The sequence below is a fragment of the Mustela nivalis genome (assembly GCF_964662115.1).
Source record: "Mustela nivalis genome assembly, chromosome: 15".
In the NCBI taxonomy this organism is placed as follows: Eukaryota; Metazoa; Chordata; class Mammalia; order Carnivora; family Mustelidae; genus Mustela; species Mustela nivalis.
This window is the reverse complement of record NC_139034.1, coordinates 83,482,508-83,503,237: the sequence shown is the minus strand read 5'-3', so window position 1 is coordinate 83,503,237 and position 20,730 is coordinate 83,482,508.

Here is a 20,730-nt window from a genome sequence, read left to right as displayed (position 1 = left end):
ATTTCCAGCAGTCTTTCTTGGAAGGCTGTCAATCGAGTTAGACTCAAGGCTCTGTTGGATGAGCCAGAGGAACCTGACAGTTTCAAATGGCTTTTGGTCTTCCTTCAGGGGGGCCTATGAATGATATTCACAGACAGAAGGGAGCTATTTTACCAAGAGGCTTCCGAGTTCACATGAATGCTGCTGAGTTTTCTCTTGTCCGCATTAGTCAGCAGAGCCCAGACTGGGGAGGTCCGGATGTCTATGTCATCTGTCAGGCAAATTTGCTGATCTTTCTGAGCATAGGATTCATGGTCCCAACTCACAAGGTCTTCAAAGCATTAAAAAAGATACTGTGCATGAGTTACCACATGGGGATGGTCGCTTTATTCATCTTGGTAATCAACCATTGTTGAGCCTCTTCTGGGGCGCATGGGTGGCTCTGTCCGTTAAGCCTCTGACTCCTTCCTGTAGCTCAGGCTGTGCTCTCGCGGGTCATGAGATTGAGTCCTTCTCGGGGGCTCTGTGCTCAGTGGGGAGTCTGCTTGAGAGTCTCCCACTGTGCATCGCCCTACTCGCTTCCTCTCTACAAATGAATCCTTACCTAACACCTGCTATGTGTTGGATACTGCTACGAGTCTTGAAGCTGGGGAATGGGAGCTATGTTCTTGTTTTCAAGTTCTACTGAGGGAGAGAAAGACAAGAGACAAACACAGGAGAACCCAAGGTCCAGTGCTACAAGGAAAAAGCAAGGAGAGTAAGTGGGACAGACAGTATTGGTGTGGGTGCTGCCACCTCAGACCTGTCAAGAAAAGTCCTGTGATGAGGTGACAGTTGATCAGAAGAAGGAACTTAGTGGCCGACTAAGCCTTGAAGCTGTTCAAGGCAGAGCATTCTATTCCGGGCAAGGGGTTGAGAAGCGCAAAGGCCCTGAGGCAAGAGATGGAGTGAGTTCCTTGTGTTGAGTGTGAGAGGAGGGGGATATCCCTAGAGGGATGTCCAGAGCCAGACCAAGCCAGGCTTGCTGGGCCATTGTGAGGACCCAGCATTTAGTCTGAGAAAAAGGGAGCCCCTGGAGGGTCTGTTCAAAGGCAGAACATCATCTGGTTTACATACTGAAAGGATGCTTTGACCTTCCTGTGGAAAATGGTCTGTAAGAGGGAACGGGAAGATGCTGGGAGAAAAACCTTTTCTAATTATAGTGGGCACAAGGAAAACACCAGCAGCCTACTTCTCCTGAAGTTCGTGTCTCAGTCTTTGAATGCACTTCTTTTATCAATATATGGCTTAGTGTCTGATCTTGAGATCATATTTACTTAGTTTTGTCTTTTCGGAGGCTTTATTAGCTGAGTAAAGAATGTAATGCCCAGACTTCTTTGTGTGTGTGTGCGTGTGTGTGTGTGTGTGTGTGTGTGTGTGAAGAGAGGGGGCATTTTAGTGATAAGGACACTTTGGAGTAATTTCATATATGTATATTCATCTGGAAAACCCAAGAACCTAAAATAAACGTTCATGGTAAGAATCCTAAAGAATGACAGTCTTCAAACTGTCCTTACCTGTAGGCAAAGCGGAGAGCGGTCTGCAGGGTGTGACACGGAGGGCGCCGAGTTCCCAGTCTGCTCTGCCAATCATGCTTGAAATTCCACCCCCAGAGATGAATGTTTTTCATACTTGACTCCTGTAAAAATATGAGTGGTGTTGGGAGGAACCACAAATAACTAATACCACTTTATGAGTTTATCAGATCCTTCCTTTTGAGTGGGAACACAGAGTCAATAGTCAGTGGCCGAGGAGCAGAAATGCAGAGAGCAAAAACAGCCCTAGAGGTCGGACCCCTTCCACTGACCTGTCTGAACAGAGGCTTCCCCCTCTGGCCACCGAAAGCTTGAAGGCCAGAACCTTACATGCCACAGACCAGTGTCCAGAAAGCTAGTGGCAGCAGCTAGAAATGTGACAGCACCCCCGTCATTGTTCTATAGTTCCCACTTACTCAGGGGTAATTAATATCACTTGTAGGACTGGCCTCGGAGAGGCGGTCAGGGAGCTGGGTTTGTAGTTCCGAGTTACTCTAATTCAGCTGTTTGAAACAGCAGGCCACCACATCTGTTAAAAAATGCATATATATTCTCCTGAATTTTTATGAGTTGGACTCATCACATCTCTGCTTTGGCTTCAAAAAATAATAAAAGGCTAGAATATATAACTGGTTTCCATCCCCAAGAGTAGGTACACATATCATATTATGTGATCCTTGGAAAAAGTCCCTTCCTCTGCAAAATCTAGCCACACTTGGATGTTTTCTTATGCTCAGATGGACGGTCTTTGCCAACTGTTGGACTTGGGCTCACAGTACAGGTGGCCAAATCAAAATCAGGAATGAACACATGGCACAGATTTTTTTTTAACCTTATCATACGTAGGACAAATATTAAAAGATGCTTTTGTATATTTGCGTTCCATAAAGGCCACACACATATACTAAGCAATGTATTCTTTGAGTATATATGACATGCTTTAAACTTTCACCGGGATTTTGTAGAGAATATTAGTTTTTCTTGGAACTTCTGGCCAATGGCACGTTTTTGGAAGAATTCTCAGACCCACATAATTCAAAGTTGGCTGTCACACCTGCAGTTGTCCAGATAAAAACAAATGATCTGAGATCTGAGATTCCCAGTGCAAACATAATGGCATAATGGCAATAGAAAAAAGGAGCCTGTATTTGCAAGTAAATCACTTTGTCCATCTTTGAATCCCGCCACCCCCCAACCCAGGTGAGAGGCTAATGCTTGGGAACTCCTCAGGCAATGAGCACCAAATGAATAAACAAAATGGAGTGTGTTAGGGGGAATGGACCAGGATGGCGTGTGGTGTGGAAATAGCATCAAACAATAACTAGTGAAGAAAGGAGGTTGTTTCTTAAACACAATCACTGTCTTGATAGTTATGAAAGCATTTGGTGAAAATACACTGGAATGTACTTTTCTCTAGGGGGTACAGGACTGGAAACAAAATTTGATGAATTTTCAAAGATAAAAGGGGAACGTTTACAACTGCTTGAACGGTATAAGTAACATAAAGGGCTGCCGTAAAGGTTATCCGCTTCTGATCATTAAGAACACTCCAGAAGAGGCTGAACGACTGTTTCTCGGGTTGGGGGAAGTGCAGTCTCTAAGCAGAGGCAAGGAATGGTAATAATGCTTAGAACCCACTTCAGTTCTATTAGGATGTGATTTATTGGAGCCCATATGTATTAGTACCTCATTTCCTTCCCATATGGCTAAGTGTTTCTGTTCCGTAGATCTTCATCCCGCACTTAATGCGCTTAATCACAGCGGTTAGGATGTTTTGGTATCATTTGATGTGTGCCCCTTAAAGAATGATTCCAATGTTCCCATTTGGCTTGTGGAATCAATCTCATAATTTTAAGGTCATGCTTTGTAAAACATGGGAAGTACAAGCCAAGTCTCAGGTGGGCCACGGTGCCTGGAGTTTTATGTGAAAGTATCTGTCGGTTTTCTGTTTGTCATAGCGGCCCTGACTCAATGAAGGCACTTCTGGTGTCTTATTTCAGTCGACTATTTCTGACGATAAGACAAGCATAAGGAGAACTGACTTTTTCCTTGATGAAAAGCGGTAATTTATAATCCCTCATTCTAGTTAAAAATGCTGCACTCTGTTTATGATATTTAAAAAGACCATTTTTAACTGAATAAACATTTTCTTTTCATCTTTAAGACAAATGGGGCATGCAAATGAGAAGAGACTGTGTTTGAGGAAGTTTGCATTCTGCTGGGAGGAAGATGGAATTCATGGAGAAATGCCGATGGCACAAGACAATGATAAGTGACGGAAGCAGGCATATGACATTGCTGTTTCAGCCCAGAAAAGAGTCATTCAAGATTGGGAGGTTATGGAAAAAGTGTCATTTGAGTGGGACTGGAAGGGTGTGCAGTGTCTGGATATCTACAGATGATGAGCTGCAAACAGCCAACGCAGGGAGGCAGGAAAGAAGGTGAGCGGCCGTGGCTTCGAATATTTGGAGGGAATCTCAGGATGTGAGAGGACACCAGCCCCGAGAAGCTGTGGGAGTGAGCCTGGGCTGTGATCGCTAGCACCAAGGTCATAAGATGAGTGGACAGACATGTTGTATGCTGAAGATGAACTGGGAGATAGGAGCCGGCTTGATGGATGGGAAGGGCGTGGAGTTGTAGGACAACCCAGCAGAACAGCGTCCTGAGTGAGACGAGAGAGGACTGGGATTGAGGGACTCCTGGACTGGGCCGCGCTGGGGGCACGAGGGACCATGGAAGCAGGATCTGGGTGGTTCGGATGCTGGATCTGGGGCTAAGGGAAGACAGGACGCAGACGTTGAGGGAGACCAGTGGGTTCGGGGAGGAACCCCGTGAGGCGCACCTCAAGAACTCCTGTGAGAAGTCTCTATGAGAAGGCCAGGCAGTGGTGCCACTGGGCAGCCAGAAACACAGGGCCAACTTTCAGACAGTGGCCTGGGGTTGGAATAAATAAATCTGAGAGTTATTCACAAAGAAGGAGATGACTAAGAGAGGGAACATATAATGTATATTTTATGAATTATTTAAGCTTTCCAAAATATCAACACATGCTATTTTTAAAAAAGCGTATTTATTTTCTTGAAGAGATGAGATGGACCTAGTGACTGGAACACATTGTTTTTTGGCAACATTCCTCTAAAAATGAATCGGTTCTAGGAGGAAAAAAAAAAAAAAAAGATTTCCTATGTTAACCCCTGTCTTTATTTCGTGTTTATTTTAGCAATGACATAAATATTAAGCAAGGTCTTTAACAACATATTGATGCTATTTAATATCATTCTAATCAACTTACAATATCTTGCAGCCAAAAATTGATAAATGTTTTAATAAACCACAATATACAATCTTTTATTGGGATTTGAGGAGCTTGCCTTTTTAACTGCTTTCTGAGTGATGATTCTCTCTTCAGTGTCCTCCCCAGAACGGATAGCATGAAAGGAAATGCGGATTTGTGTCCAGCCCTCTATCGCTGCGATGGGCCAAAAATTCACTGGTCTTTCCCACAATGAGAAAAACCGTTTGCTACATTTAACTTACTTTTTTGAAAAATTCTTTATTTAAATTCAGTTTAGTTTACATCCGCTGTATTATTAGTTTCAGGGGTAGCATTCAGTGATTCATCAGTTGCAGACAACACCGGGCGCTCATCCCATCACATGCCTACCTTCCTGCCCATCCCCCGGTCACCTCCCCCCCTCCCCCACCTTCCACCTCCCCTCCCGCAGCCTCAGCTTGCTCCCTAGCGTTCAGAGTCCCTTCTGGTTTGCTCCATGTAACGTTCATGGCCTTAGATCTGCAGTTACTCATCTGTCTTCTCACTCCGCTCTCATCCACATCCTGGAAAGCAGGAAGATAACCATATCATCTCTGCCCCCAAACAGAATGGTTTTATGGGACTGTGGATTTGTGAGCGTGGATTTCAAATACTGTGTAACGAGGAGGAAGGGTGAACTGATCTGGTCCTTTTTGGACAACTGTATGTTTTCCACACTTTTTCTGCACAGGATCACCTCGAAGGGCTACTCTAATTAGTCAAAGAATCTTTCCTGCCGGGTGTGACATTTTCGCAGACATGATGTCACCTTCCAGAATTTCTTGGCTCACTGAAGGAAATATGAAACATGTTGACGTTATGCTAAAGATTAATTGGGTTCTAATTTTTAATTTTGGAAATCTTCTTGGTCTTTTTGAGTGACAGCTGAGCTCAAACTTGCAAATATATTGGAATAAATTACCTAAAGGAATACTATCCTCTGGGAATTTACAATCTTAATAGAGATGTCACACAAGCATGAGATGGCTGGTAGACCACATATGGCAGACAGTCTAAGCTTTGTGTCGAGTTTCACTAGAGGAGGAGATTAAACTAAATTTAGATAAAACCATACTTAAGTATTCCAGTATCACAGATTCTGGGCTATTGTTACTGAATTTTTCAGACTATCTCAAGTTTCTGGAAGGCTTTTGAAAAGTATCTGCTTTTGTGATTTTCTCTTTTTTGCTACTTTTTAATTTTTTTAGGATTTTTTTTAAACTTTAGCCCAAAATAGGATGGTAGGAATTTTTTATTTTTAAACAGATCGTTAACTGTGGATTAACCCATTAAATGTTCATGCAGATATTTTGAAATAAACCACACAACTTTAATTTTTTTTTACAGCTAAGTAAAATTCATAAAGTATGTATGAATCAATTTTTTAAATTTAGAATTGGAAGCTAACACCACCCTAGTATTATTTCATACTTAATACTACTTTAATATAAACAGTGTTATTTGTCTTGTCCATAGGAAACAAATTAGAGCATGCTTTAATAAAATTTTCACTCTAACATTTGTTATAAAACATAATTACACATTAATATTCACAGTAGTGTGTTTCAGTCTAATTATAGCAATAAATTCTAAGAGTTGAAATAAATTTACTCTTAGTTGGAGCATTAACTATATCTCAGAATATTAGAATAGACAATTACTAAAGCAACAAGTGGAATGGTTTTCAAAAGAAGTAAGAGATTCAAGAATCTCTTGATTCAAGTGGAGAGTCTTGAGGTCGACAAGACAATGGCATTCAGTGTTTGGAAGCTCCAGAAAAGGTCCTATATGGAAATTCAAGAAGATCAGTGTCAGCAAAATGGCACCTGTTAGGAGCCCTGAAATCTCCATGCTGGATACTGAATCAGGGCCATAGATGGGCCAAATTAGGTTATACGCAGGCATAGAATTGGGTCCAAGGTAGAAACCTGTGTGTCATGTGGGGGAGCAGAGTGGCTGCCCTGCCGTCCTGGACCTCTGAGCCGTAAATCCCTCTGGGCACTGGGATGGCCCGAGTCTAGAATGAGAGTCAGGGGAAGGCTGCAAATGGCAAAAGGAAGGACACTCATCGCGGGATCCAGGAAGGCTTAAAACCAACTAGACCAGAGATGGAAAATCTAAGGGCCTTGACTTAGGAAAGGTCATGAAGTGAACAATTGCACAGAACAGTGGCCCTAAGGAAACTGGTGCTGAACTGTTTCTGCTATGAGCAAGGATGATGTCTGCTTTGGAACTGTTGCATGGGCACACAGGTGATCCTGTCAGGCCCTTGGAGAGCTGAGCACCGGAGATCAGTGGGGCCAGACCACATCGGGTCCTATAAGACATGGTGAGGAGTTCGGACTCTATCCTGTGCTTGATGGAAGGCCTTTGGAGGTTTAAGCAGGTGGCAGCACAACCCGGTTTGCATTTTGAAAGGATTGCTGTGGTTTTTGGGTGGAGAGCAGACATCAAAAGTAGAATGTCTAGGGGTGCCTGCCTGGTTCAGTCAATTAAGTGTCTGCCTTCAGCTCAGGTCATGATTTCAGGGTCGTGGGATCGAGCCCTATGTCAGGGTCCCTGCTCAGAGGGAAGTCTGTTTCTCCCTCTCCTTCTGCCCTTTTCCCCTTTCCCCCCCCACTCTCTCTCTCATGCTTTCTCTCTCTCAAATTTAAAAAGAAGTAGAATTGTCTAAACTGATTAGAAAGCCATGACCACCTCAGGTGACACGATATGAGTGGTGGCCTTGCCTGGGAAAAGAGGAGATGCCAGATGCTTGTGGAGGTGGTTTCAGCACAGCTTACTGAGGGGAGATATGGCAGCTGAGGACGAGAAGGAAGCCCGATGTGACTCCTGCCTTCTAGCTTGAATAACTGGCCCGGTGCTGAAGGCACACACCTCAATACAGGTGCTGCAATGACATTGTGGTCTCAGATCATCTGCATTTATCTTCTTCAGCTATCTTTTTGTTACAATGTTTCTGTGAAAACTTCAGGTAACCATCCCTCCTCTAATACTATCCTTTCTTCTTACCATGCAGCGCTTGTGACCTCAGGGAGAGCCCACATGTGTCCTCAAAGAGTCCTTCTTAGGGCATGTACAGACCTCTTGTCTCTGTGTCCCACATTTGTGTTAAATATTTTTACATGTTTTGTTCAAAGTGCATTTTAATAGCAAGGAAAGGTGGCATGTGACTTGAAAGTGTTAACAAGTGGGGTCTTCTGAAGGGGCAGGTGTGTGTGCGTTGAGGATGTGAGAGGACAATCACGTTGATAGGAGTCTGCGCCTGGGTCCAAAACCAACTTTGAAGTGTCTTGAAGAGAAACAGAGAGTTGGAAATGAATAGGACTCTTGGATACAAAGTACATAAGAAGTGCACTGAAGGACGCGTGCACGGCTTGAAAAACCACTGTGTCGGGGCACAGGCAAAGATTCCCCTGCCCCTTCCCAGTTCAGACTTAGAATCAGGAGCAAACTTGGCTCTCAGTTCCAACTGTGCCCTGTGTTAGCCCCATGGCCTTAGAAGAATCCTTCATCTTTTTGAGCTTCATTTTCTTTCTTTGCAAAGGTGGACGAGGACACCTTTCTGTGGGATTGCTATGACACTCAGAAGTACTCTGTTTGAAGTGCTACCACATTTATCTTGCTAAAAGTTATCTCTTTTTATGAAAATCTTTAATCAGGTTATTCATTCATGTATTATTTCATCCACTGATCTATTTGAGGAGCCTCAACTGCTGCTCTGGACCCAGCTAGTCACGGGGCATGCAGGAGAGATCAAAGCATCCCTGCCTTGGCCTGATCTCACATGACCAGTTCTAAACTTAGTGTGTACTAAGTGCTATTGGAACTAAAATGTTTTTAAAAATTAGAACATGACTTGGGGAGATGCCAGAAAGGATAGGAAGTTCATTTGAGCTTTATGTGTAGTGGAGAGAGAAAGGTGAATTGTCAAGGAGGGCAACACGTGAACAAAATGGACATTGGAAACTTCTTCATTGTCTAGGAGATGGTAAAGAGTTTAGCGGGGCATGTGTGTGAGATGGGATCCATGGTAGATACAGTCTGAAAGGAAGTACGGAGTCTGGACTTGATAAGGAGACACAGGTAAGCATCAAGTGTTTACACAAATTTTGAAACACAACATACGCATAGGTACCTTCATCCATGAAATATTTATTTTTATTTTTTTTTCATTCTAAGTGCCTAGGATACACTGTAACCTGCCCTTTACACTAGTACATAGTTCTTTCCAAACAGCTCTAATGGGATATACTTGACATGCAACAAACAAACACGTTTTTAAAGTGTACAGTGTGGTAGATCTTGACATATGTATAAACCTATGGAAACATCCTCACCCTGGCCATTGGACCCAAAAGTTTGCCCAGACCCCTTTATAATGCTTCCCTGTTATTTTTTTACATCTCTCCCTGGACAGCCATTACATTTTTGTTTTGTTTTGTTTCTTTGTTTCTTCCCCCCCCCCCACTATGGATTAGTTTTTATTTTCTAGTGTTTATGTTAATGGACAAATACTATATGTACCTTTTTTGTGGGCTTCCTTCAGTCAGAATCTCAAAATTGAGATTCATCCAGGTCACTGTATTTATTAATCATCAGTTAGCTCCAGGCTGTGTAATGTTCCGTGGTGTGAGTATCTGGTGACTTATCCATTCCCCTGCTGAAGGACATTGGACTTCTTATCAGTTTGGGAGGAAACCATGACTTCCACTCATTTCCATTAACTGGATGTCAGTCACATGGTCACACCATAGCTCAGAAAAGAAGGGACCATGTATGTTTTCTAGCTGATCTCCCCTGAAATGGGGTGAAGATTTGGTGGGTTGTTATCACATTGTGAACTCCAGTGAGTTGAGTTTTCTTGATGTATTTGATTACCTACATACGTCAAGTTTTGCATGGGGAAGGTGTGGCATGGTAGGAACTTACGTACCCAGTACCACATCAGAAGTAAGGTTTGAAGCTGCATTTGAAAACATTGGAAACCATCTTGTACAGAAGACTGGGCCAGCGCCTTTTCACAGTGGGGGCCCTCAAACGTTCTGACCTCAAGGCCATTCCTGCCAGATATTCAAGGCAATTCAGAATTTGAAAGCCATTATATACTGTCTTCTCTCAAAACTTGTTCTATTTTTATCACGTATGAAAAGTAAATTCTGACTTAATTGACAATGTAAATCTCCTTTTAATTTATCATCAACCAGCCAGATCGTGAGGGAGAATGTTCTTCACATGCACACAAAATGTGAGCATGACTTAGAATGGTGGGTCCCTTGACTCTGTGTTACTTGACATGCATTATTCAAACATGACAGTCCTATCAACTTCAAAACAAAAATGTTCTTGAAGGCCTTTTTAAAAATTAAAACTTCAAGATAGTGATCAAAACCTAGAACTTTCTTCTGGAAATGTTATGTCAAAAACATATACCCCACCATAGTAAAATAGTTTTTTAGAAATTGTTATATCTCAGTTGGGTTCTATTAAACTCATCACCTAAAGGGAGTATTTATTAAGATGTATTGGTATTTTTGTTTTTTACAAGTTAAGCATCCACTCTTGGTTTACCTCCACCTTCCTTGCCTCCAATGATGATAGCATCCAAGGATGTGTTATCAATACTACTTAATGATAGAATGGGGGAAAACAGGAAGGTATTTGAGTGCTAGCCTCAGAAACAGAACACTCTAATGTGAATCAAAACAACAAAAACTCCTTTAAAATGTCTAAGTAGCTCCAAATCCTTTCCCAAGAAATTGAGATATTAAGTTCTGCCTTGTTCATTGTACAATTGAATAAACTACTTCAAGTAAATGGATGAAATTAAAAAATCATCTCTAAGATTCTTTTTAGTGAAATCAGAGCCATGATGAGTCTTTTCCATTAAGATCCAGGGGTGCCATGAATATATTAACTCGCTGTCACCACGGCTGCGGAACAGCATGAGGCAGCCCGGATGAGAATGGGGTTGTTTATCCATCCTGTCCTAATTGGCCCCCGTAGGCTGTTGCCAGCAGAACTGGCTTTCTGATTCTGATGAATAATGAAGGTCCTCTGTTTCTCATGCCAGCGTCTGAAGGGTGGCCCAGCCTGGTCCTGGCCATAGCCAGCAGCAGCATTGTTTAAACTTCATTGAGCGTCCTCCTAGAGCGCCACCCGGACGTGAACTCTGGGTTCGCAACTCACTCCTAACTGCTCAGTGTCGGGAATATTAACGAATGTGAACCATTATCTTAAACTATTTGTGTAAGTGGCTCTGAGTCATGATTTCATACGGAACACATTCTCCCTAGTGAGTGGAAGACGATTAGTCACTTCCAGCTTGTATAAAAAGGGCAGTCAAATGTAGATTCTGGGTCTTGCTAGGGGTGCGGGGAGAGAGCAGGTATATGACCAACTGCTGTTCTCACCCCCAGGGTCCCACACACTTTGTATACAAGGAGACATCTCAGAAGATTCAGTCTGTGGCCTAATTCTCTGCCATGTCATGGTGTTAGAACAGCGCTGCGAGCTAGCTGGAGAGCTGCTCTTAAAAACCGAATATCCTACTCTAAAGATACAAACATAGTGATCCAAAGGGGCACGTGCACCCGAATGTTTATAGCAGCAATGTCCACAATAGCCAAACCATGGAAAGAACCTAGATGTCCATCAACAGATGAATGGATCAAGAAGATGTGGTATATATACACAATGGAATACTATGCAGCCATCAAAAGAAATGAAATCTTGCCATTTGCGACAACATGGATGGAACTAGAGCGTATCATGCTTAGCGAAATAAGTCAAGCAGAGAAAGACAACTATCATATGATCTCCCTGATATGAGGAAGTGGTGATGCAACGTGGGGGCTTAAGTGGGTAGGAGAAGAATCAATGAAACAAGATGGGATTGGGAGGGAGACAAACCATAAGTGACTCTTAATCTCACAAAACAAACTGAGGGTAGCTGGGGGGAGGGGGTTTGGGAGAAGGGGGTGGGATTATGGACATTGAGGAGGGTATGTGCTTTGGTGAGTGCTGTGAAGTGTGTAAATCTGGTGATTCACAGAACTGTACCCCTGGGGATAAAAATATATGTTTATAAAAAAACCGAATATCCAGTTGAATGGCCTTCACTCTTCACCTCATCCATTTGCTTGTAACTTCTCACGATATGGTAGGGCTGATCCCCAACCCACATAGACCTTTGGCTTCCTTCACTTCAAATGACACCTCTCTCCTCTGTCTTTTAGCAAACTTCTTCCATACTGAAAACTTGATTTTTGTCATCACGTGAAACTGTCAGGAACCTTGAACTTTCTAACCATGGCTCCCTTCTTTTTGGTCATTTCCCTTTTTTGAGCAGCAATTTCAGGATTTCTGAGCTGTTGACTCACCCTCTCCCCAGTCCATCACTGTCTTCCTGACTCCTCTATAATGCTCATCCCCTTCTTGATGTCTTAGGAAATAATTTCTGTTGCATATTCCTTAGAATGTACAACTTTCTCATCCTATTTGTATTACCTAACTTTTCAAAAATTTTTATTAAAATCCACCCAAATATTCTCTCTCCAGTCCTGTCTTTGGTTGAAAATTCATTTAGTGGAGAATTCTGATCCAATTATGACTATCCTTACTTGGAAAGCAAATTATAGCTGCAAAGGACACTTCTTCCCACGTACAGAATAGGCTAGAGTTTGAAAAAGATGGATACCACCAAATGCTGGTGAGGGTCTGGACCATTTATCGCTGCTGGTGGTGTAAACAGGTGTAATTGCTTGCACAAACTGTTTTGCAGGTTCTGGAAAGGTTGCACATTCACCTAATTTATAACCCAGTGATGGCCCCAAATAATTTAGGAAAAATGAAAATATGAGAAAAAGATTTGCCCACAAATGTTCATTGCAACTTTATTATTAATCAAATACTAGAGACAGTATGACAAATGGGTAAACAATTGATGGTCTGATGATACAGCAGAGGACAAGCCTGCACCAGAAGGAAAATGGCATACAGCACCATGGACAAGTTCCGAACCTTTTGTTGAACCAGAGAAATTAGGCATAACATGTACGCACTGTATGACTTCATTATATGAAGTTCCAGAACAAGTCAAACCATGTGATGGGAAAAAAAAGCTAGAATAGTGGTTTCCTCTGCAGGAGGGCAGAAAAAAAATACAAAAGAAAAATTTCTGGGAGATAGAAATTTCTATAACCTGATCAGAACATTTTCACATTGGAAACTCCCTTGTTAAAACTCTGCAAATTCTAAATTTAAGGTCTTCGGAATTCCCTATACACTTTTTTTTTTTTCCTTAAAGATTTATCAGAGGATGCGGGTGCGGACGTGTACATGCACACGAGCAGGGGAAGCAGCAGGCAGAGGAAGAAGCAGTCTCCCTACTGAGCAAGGAGCCCTATCAAGGACTCCATCCCAGAACCCTGGATTATAACCTAGAGCAGAAGGCAGACACCCAACCAACTGAGCCACCTAGGCCTCCCTACTTTTCTTTCTTTCTTTTTTTTTCTTTTTAAAATATATTTTAGAGAGAGTGAGCAAGCAAGCGGGGGCGGGGGGAACGGGAGGAGAAATGTAAGCAGACTCTGTGCTGAGCACAGAGACTAATGCAGGGCTTGGTCTCATGACACTGAGATCATGACCTGAGCCAAAACCAAGGGTCAGACACAACTAACTGAGCCACCCAAGTGCCCCACAATATGCTTTATCATCAAAAATTAAAAAAAAAAATTAATATGTCTCTCCTTTTTTTCCAAGTTTATTTTTCTGGGGACCTTTCATTTGTCCAAATACCTATGCTCCTTCAGAAACACCTATCTGTACCATCTAAGGATTTTCCTTTCCTTCCTCCTGTAGATATACATAAACCTCTTCTTTTGGAATCATCCTTTGGTCGTCCTGTCTTCACAGAACACTTTTAGTATTCACAATTCTGAAAACTTCTGGAAGCAATATCAGTTTCCCTACCTCCAACCTTCCACCCATGCTCTAACCTCCTGCTGTCAGGGTTTTGCCCCCAGCACTCTGTTTGGTCTGCTGTCAATAGCATTACCAAGAATCTTCTAATTTCTCTATTTCTATACTTTTCCTAATTCTTTTCTTTTTTGACCCTTATGCTATTTGGTACAATTCACTGTCATTTTCTTCTTTAAGTTCTCACCTTAGATTTTGTGATGCTGTGTTTCCCAGTTTCTTTTCCACCTGAAATACCCTTGCTTTGGATCTTTTAATACTGAAATGGTAATGCCTGGGTCTTCCCCAGATCTGCCCTTGGTCCTCTTCTTGGCCTGTTTTAAATATAACCATAGGACAAATAAAGGTACTTGGATGCCATTAACTACTAAATCTCTAGCTTAACTGGTGACTTTTTTTGGCTCAGATACCAGAGTCCCCCAAATCAAACCCAAACTTCTTGTCTTATCAACTAGAGAGTCTCTTACATCTGTGCACTTCCCTTTCTTTCCACTGGCCTCAACAGCTAGTGACAATGTAAAAACAAAAATCAAAACCAGAAAAACCACCTTTGGAGAACTTTGACTCTTTGATATTCCCGAGAAAATATCATCACGACGCTGTTCCTGTCCTCCATCCTCTGGTCTGCCAGCTTCAGGCCCTTACCTTCCCTCAGCCAAGCTACTGTGTGCACCTCACATTTCTCTCTCTCTCTCTGTTTTCCTGCCAAGACTCCAGTCCACCTCACCAACAGTTATCTTCTGTCTAAATTAGGACTCTTGTGACAGCGGACTTCCTGCCCGCATGCATTCACTACCTGATAAAGCCCCACTTACTTAGCATGTCAAATAATGATTTCACAATCCCCCAAACTACATGTGGCCGACATGGTTTATTTCCCATGCTAGTCCCTCCTTCTTTGTCTACAGGACCCAATTTTATGAGGTGGCTGGGTAAGAAGCCCTTTATCTCGGTTGGTCAGAGTTAGACATGGATTCCTCTTCTGTGGAATACATTTGAAAAAATTTCCTGGGAGCTTCTGGCAGAGATTTCCTCTCTGAGTGGAGCCACATCTTTCATTTTAGCTTTTGAATGCCATGGCTTGAGGACATGAAGTTTGAAGGTCTGGAAGCCATTTTGCAGTCGCCGGGGAAAGGCAAAGGCCCAGGGAACAGCACGGATGCCAACTCAGAACCGAGGTGAGGCTCACCAACGCCAGCATCACGCCAACTCCAACACAGCTTCACATGTGGAGAAATAGCCCTTAGTTTTTAGATAGCTGTCAGTCAGATAAATGCCTTCCTCAGTGGTGAACCATTTCCACCGAGGTGTCCGCCTATCATTCCCTCCCTTACGTCCTCTGATCATCTCACAGAAGTGTTCCCCATGCCTAGGGCACAGTGCTGCTCAGGTTTTGTTTCAGATTCATGTTTGTATCTTTTAGCCTTAATGCCCTTTTCTGCCATGGCACCACCTGCTCATCCTTGAACATATTCTCAACCAAGGCTTTCTCCATGCAGCCTTTACCCCAGGTTTGCCCAAATTTGCCCAGATTTTTTTCCATGTGGCTATAACCCTTGATATATATGTGGTAATTTTGACCCTCATCCCTTTTTTATTTATTGTTAGTAAGTATTTATGTGCTTATTTACTCTCCAGAAATTGTGTACTTATGGGCAGGGATCGTATACTTTCTAGGTCTCCTTTGTATGCAATCATCAGGGACTCGATTATTTTCTATATGCATTTGGAATAGTGGTCAGTAAATATTTGTAGAATGAAACAGAAAGGGAAGAATCGTGAATAAAACCCACCCTGTATATGTATGCATTTTTCTACCAAACTATTTGATCCTGACCACACGCAATCTCTCTAAGTGACCAGTAAACATATTTCAGGTCACAGTGATTGGCCTGATGGTCTTATACAGCTTTATAATTTACCATGACAATTACTGAATTCTATTGTAGTTTCATTAAAATTTGTAAAAACACTTAATTCACCTATGTAAGTTTTACACATATTGTCATTTTCTTTGTGTTTGGTTTTCAAATTAAGAAATAATCAATACTAGATACCAGGCACACAGGCTGAACAAAACAAGATTCTCTGCATTCACCAAGTTTGTATTATGAAAAAGGCTATATCTGATATGTATATGGATGCCATGAATGAAAGGCTAATATATAGGGTGGTCATGTCACAATGCTTTTGTAACTTCTTAAAAACAATGTATTCTGTGACAGACATTTACCCTCAAGATACAAAACTGTAAAATGTGTAGCATGTAACACACTAAATAGTTCTAAATGTGAAGACTATTAAATAGAAAATGCCAGTATTTTATAGAAAATCCAAAGGTTCTAAAAAGTCACCTGTCAGAAGAATGATAACATTGGCTAAGAAAAGAATCACCTGCACTTACATCTGCTCCAGAGTAAAACAACACAGCTGGGAGGAAGATGCCTGAAGGGTCCTCTTCTCTCATAACTGTCAGAAGATTACTGTGATTGTATAAAGTAAATAATTCCTGGATGTTATGTTTCTTGAGAGTATTGTAGGGAAAAATGGGAGAGACACAGTCAGACACAGATGCTTTTCAATAAGTCATGGTTCTCTTTCTACATTACTTCAACATACAACATATTTCACTGTTCTTAATTTTGTTTATAACAAGGTCTCTCATTCTAATTTCCTCCCCACCAGCCATGTCTCCAGGCCAGTCATATCAACTTTCAAAGACCTACCTGTTCTTCCACGGAAAAAAAATTCCAAATGCCTCCAAAAATGACATGTTCACTACAACAGGAAATGATGTTCTACTGAATAACCACAGTGCTCACTATAATCAGTCTACAGTCAAGCACATGCCTCTGGTCTGGAGATGCCATGGTCTCCCATCACATAAAGTTCCTGCTAATAACTTCTTCTTCTGGAAGAACTCCCCTCATTCAAAAATCAAGGAAAAGCAGAAAGAAAATGTACGCAAAGATACTACAAGAAAGTGAATTGTCACATATGACTCTAAAGCTCATCTCAAAGCAGACCCAAAAGAAGTCATGGTCAGACAAAAGGAAGAGGTAAAATATAAACTGACACTATTCACAAAATAACTTGAATAACAAAATAAATAAGAATGGGGATCACATTGGAAGCAGTGAACTGGGAAATTGATATTGCTGGAAACACAGTAAAGAACTAGGAGGACAGAATCCAAAAAACAACATTGTCAGCAAATACATAATGCTTATATGTGCCTGGAACTATTGTAAGTATTTTATATACATTTTATATACATTGTCTTGTTCAATGTTTACTGCAACCCTGTGAAGTAAGTAAGCACTGTTATTAATCACCTGTACAAAATAAAACAAAAGCAGTTAACTTACCAAAGTTAGAAACTAAAATTCCAATTCAGGAAGACTGAATTCAGAGCTTACACTTTTAATCATTATGCTGTCTTCCAGGGAAAAAAAAAAAAAGATATGTGTTGAACAAAGATTTATGAATACTAAGTAGAGAAAAAGCATTAAGTATGAAGTGAAGTGAAATGTAATACATGTATGACTGGTATTTCAGAAAAAAAAATTTAGATAAAACATTTATAGATAGTGCTCAAGAAAACTTCCCTAAAATAAAAGATAATTTGATTCTCTACCTTGAAAGCATGCCCTATGTATAAGAAAACAACTGGAATAATGCTCAAATATAAGATATATGCCATAAATTTGTGAGCATTAGAAGTCCTTAAGGCATATAGACAGAAAATTAAGTCCTCTAAAAAGAAGAAATCTCCAGCTGGCTAATGAGTTCTTCATTACAATATTTAGTAATGAAAACTACCAGAACTTTTCCTATAATATCCAAAAAAAAAAAAAAAAAAAAAAAGAGAGAGAGAGAGAGAGAGAGAAAGACCCAAGGATTTTGTACCAAGCCAAACTATCTTTTTAGTAGAAAGGCAGCAGACAGTATTTTTAGATGTAGACACAATGAGGAAAATATATGTCCCATAATTAGCATATTTCCACGAGCAGATACTAAGGGATAAATCTTAATTAACCAAGGAATATGTAGAGAAACTGACAGAAGATGTCAGCCAAGCCTGTCCTCTACACATGGACTGGATGCCACATCACCTACGTTGGTATGAACTGATGTCTAGAACTTGATCCACAATTCCCACGATAACAGCCATTTAACAAGCATTATTATGGTTCACCAGATTCCCTTGCCTTCTCCTCCTTTGGGTCAGGAGGAAGAATTGTGTATCTATGCTGCATTCAGGTTAGTCAGGGTGACTTGCTTTGTTTGATGCTTTGCAAATAGAAGTGAAAGGTGTCATTTCTAAGGGAAAGTATTTAACAGCCAGAGCTGATACCTTTCTTCCTCTTTGCCCTCACGTGGTGAAGGCACGTGTTCCTGATGGTGAATGCTTCAGCGACCCAGGACACGGTGTGAGAGGAACATGAAACAGAGTCCCCTACCACTCAACGGGGATGGGAAGTGTGAGCAAGGCGTACAGTTGTGTGGTTTTAAGTTAGATTTCAGAGTTGTTGGATCGAAATAGTTTCAGACAGTGTATATAACTGATGCTGACCAAAAACCATGATGTACGTGAACAAAATGAGTGCAAAGGATTACACATTTCTTCCCTGATCATCTACTTTTTCTAGTTTCCCTTCACATTTCTTTCTTTTCACCATTGTAATCCCCTTAGTAGAATCTTCCCAATGCATTAAACTTAGCTGTTGGAGAAACATATCTCTTTCCCTTCATACTTCTACACAATTACATTATATTATGTCTAATTACATTACACAATTACACTAGCAAATAGAATATGCATCAGTAACACACAGAACTATTGGTAGACAGACAGTGGAAGGGAGGGATGGGGCACACCAGTGACAAGCCTAGTGGCAAGTTACCAACAGACACTAGTGTGTGTGAGCATGGTTTGTAAAGGCAAGGAAGTTTGTGGGTCAGTTAATGGGAAGTTGATTAAGATAATTTTATTATAAATATTCACTCAAGGGGTGCCTGGGTGGTTCAGTCAGTTAGGCATCTAACTTTGGCTCAGGTTGGTCTTGGGGTCTTGGGATCAAGCCCTTCACTGGGCTCTCTGCTCAGCAAGGAGTTTGCTTCTCCCACTCCCTCTGTGCTCCCTTTCTCTCTCTCAAATACAATCTTTAAAAAAGTAAAATATTCACTCAATATAATAGCTGTTGCCCCTTTTAAGTTCTAGATATAGTTTGTGTATATGTACTCTAAGTTGTGTGTAAGTATGTGCACACACCTATATTGGGTCGTGTGTGTATATCTGTGCATGCACACACATAAGTCTAATAGTTATTTTCCATTGTGGTATTAGGGAATCAGGGAAAAATAGAAAGAATATAAATCTTTTTAGAAAACTTTGATTTATGCCAAAATACTTTCATAAAGTAAAATTTTAAAAATATCTTTAAAACAGAATAGGTTTTGAAAATGCCACACAGTGTCAGATTGCATAGTAGTGCTGGTCTTCTGGAATCTCAGGTCCTCATTGGAATGATGCTCTTTTGTTAAGTGTTTTGCTATGTAGAGCATAGTTCAGTCAGGGGAGACATTTAATGAGTGTGCATTGATTGCACGTTATTGAGATACTAGTATCATTGACTGAAGAAGAACTTCTCCTTCTCTACTTCTCTCTTCTTCTACTTCAACAAAGTGGAAATAAAAGAAAAACTTTCCAAGGAAATTTCTGGATTTTTGCATTTTTAATAAAAGTGTTGTTTGTTTTTTGCTTCCTCACAAGTCCTTTATCAAATTTGTTTCCTGCTTGCCAGCTGCCGTGGAGTAAGGATTGATGTGGAAATAGGAAAACCTGGAGCTGAGAAGCCAGTTTTTCACCTCCAAGGGTTGCAATTTTCCCCCAGAAAGTAGTTAAACCAGAGTATGCATACAACCTCCTTTGGTGCAAAAATACACAGTTGAATTCAAGTCAACATTTATTCTGTGCCTGAGTCATGCCTGGATTGTTTGAAGGGAAACTTATTTTTCTTCTGTATTTATTTTTGCTTAAAATTGTGGTCAGAGACAATTTTTCATTTTGTTTTTCATCTGCTTTCTTTCCAAGTGTGGACACTGACATGGAGTGTTTGGTGCTGAGGCAGCTACATTCCTATTCTTTTTCAAATCTTTCCTTAATTTCCACTTCATATTCCAAAGCCCTGCCAGCTACACTGTGAATTATTTTTACCTGTCCATTAACTGCAGTTTATATTACTCTCACTCTTACCATTTTGTGATATTAGTTATGGGAAATTAAGATATTCAGAAAGGGGGTTTTATTTAACCTGAAAATGATTTGGAAATCACATTCTCTTATTGTTGTATTATGTGTGTCTACCCTCATATGATTTCTGACTTTCAACGCATTGTGAAATATTTTAAGCACAGCTAATTACATGGTCAACAACAAATTTCTGATTCTCCTTTAGTCACACACTGGATACTTTAAGCAAAATGTTTTATGGATTTCTAAAAATATATGTATCAAATTTACCTTTATTTTATTAAGACAGATAAAAAAATAATGATCATAAAAATAATGTTAAAATAAGAAACCTCATTCAAAATTAATTCTGTGTGCAAATGCTTGGTTGGGTACATTTGGCCAATTGTAATAAGCAACTATTCTTGCCCTGAGGTCTCTGAAGTAGCCACGAGGGGTTTCTCCATTTATCAATATTTGAATCTGACATTTGGACGCTGAGCAGTCACTTAGAAATACCCATGACCCAGATTTCACATCTCTTCTCTGTCAATTAAGCAGCATTTAGAAGAAAAAGGAAAAAAAAGTCTAGTAATTTGTATTAAGTTTTTACTTGATGAACTTGGGTGGTTTGGGTAAATAAAGGTTAG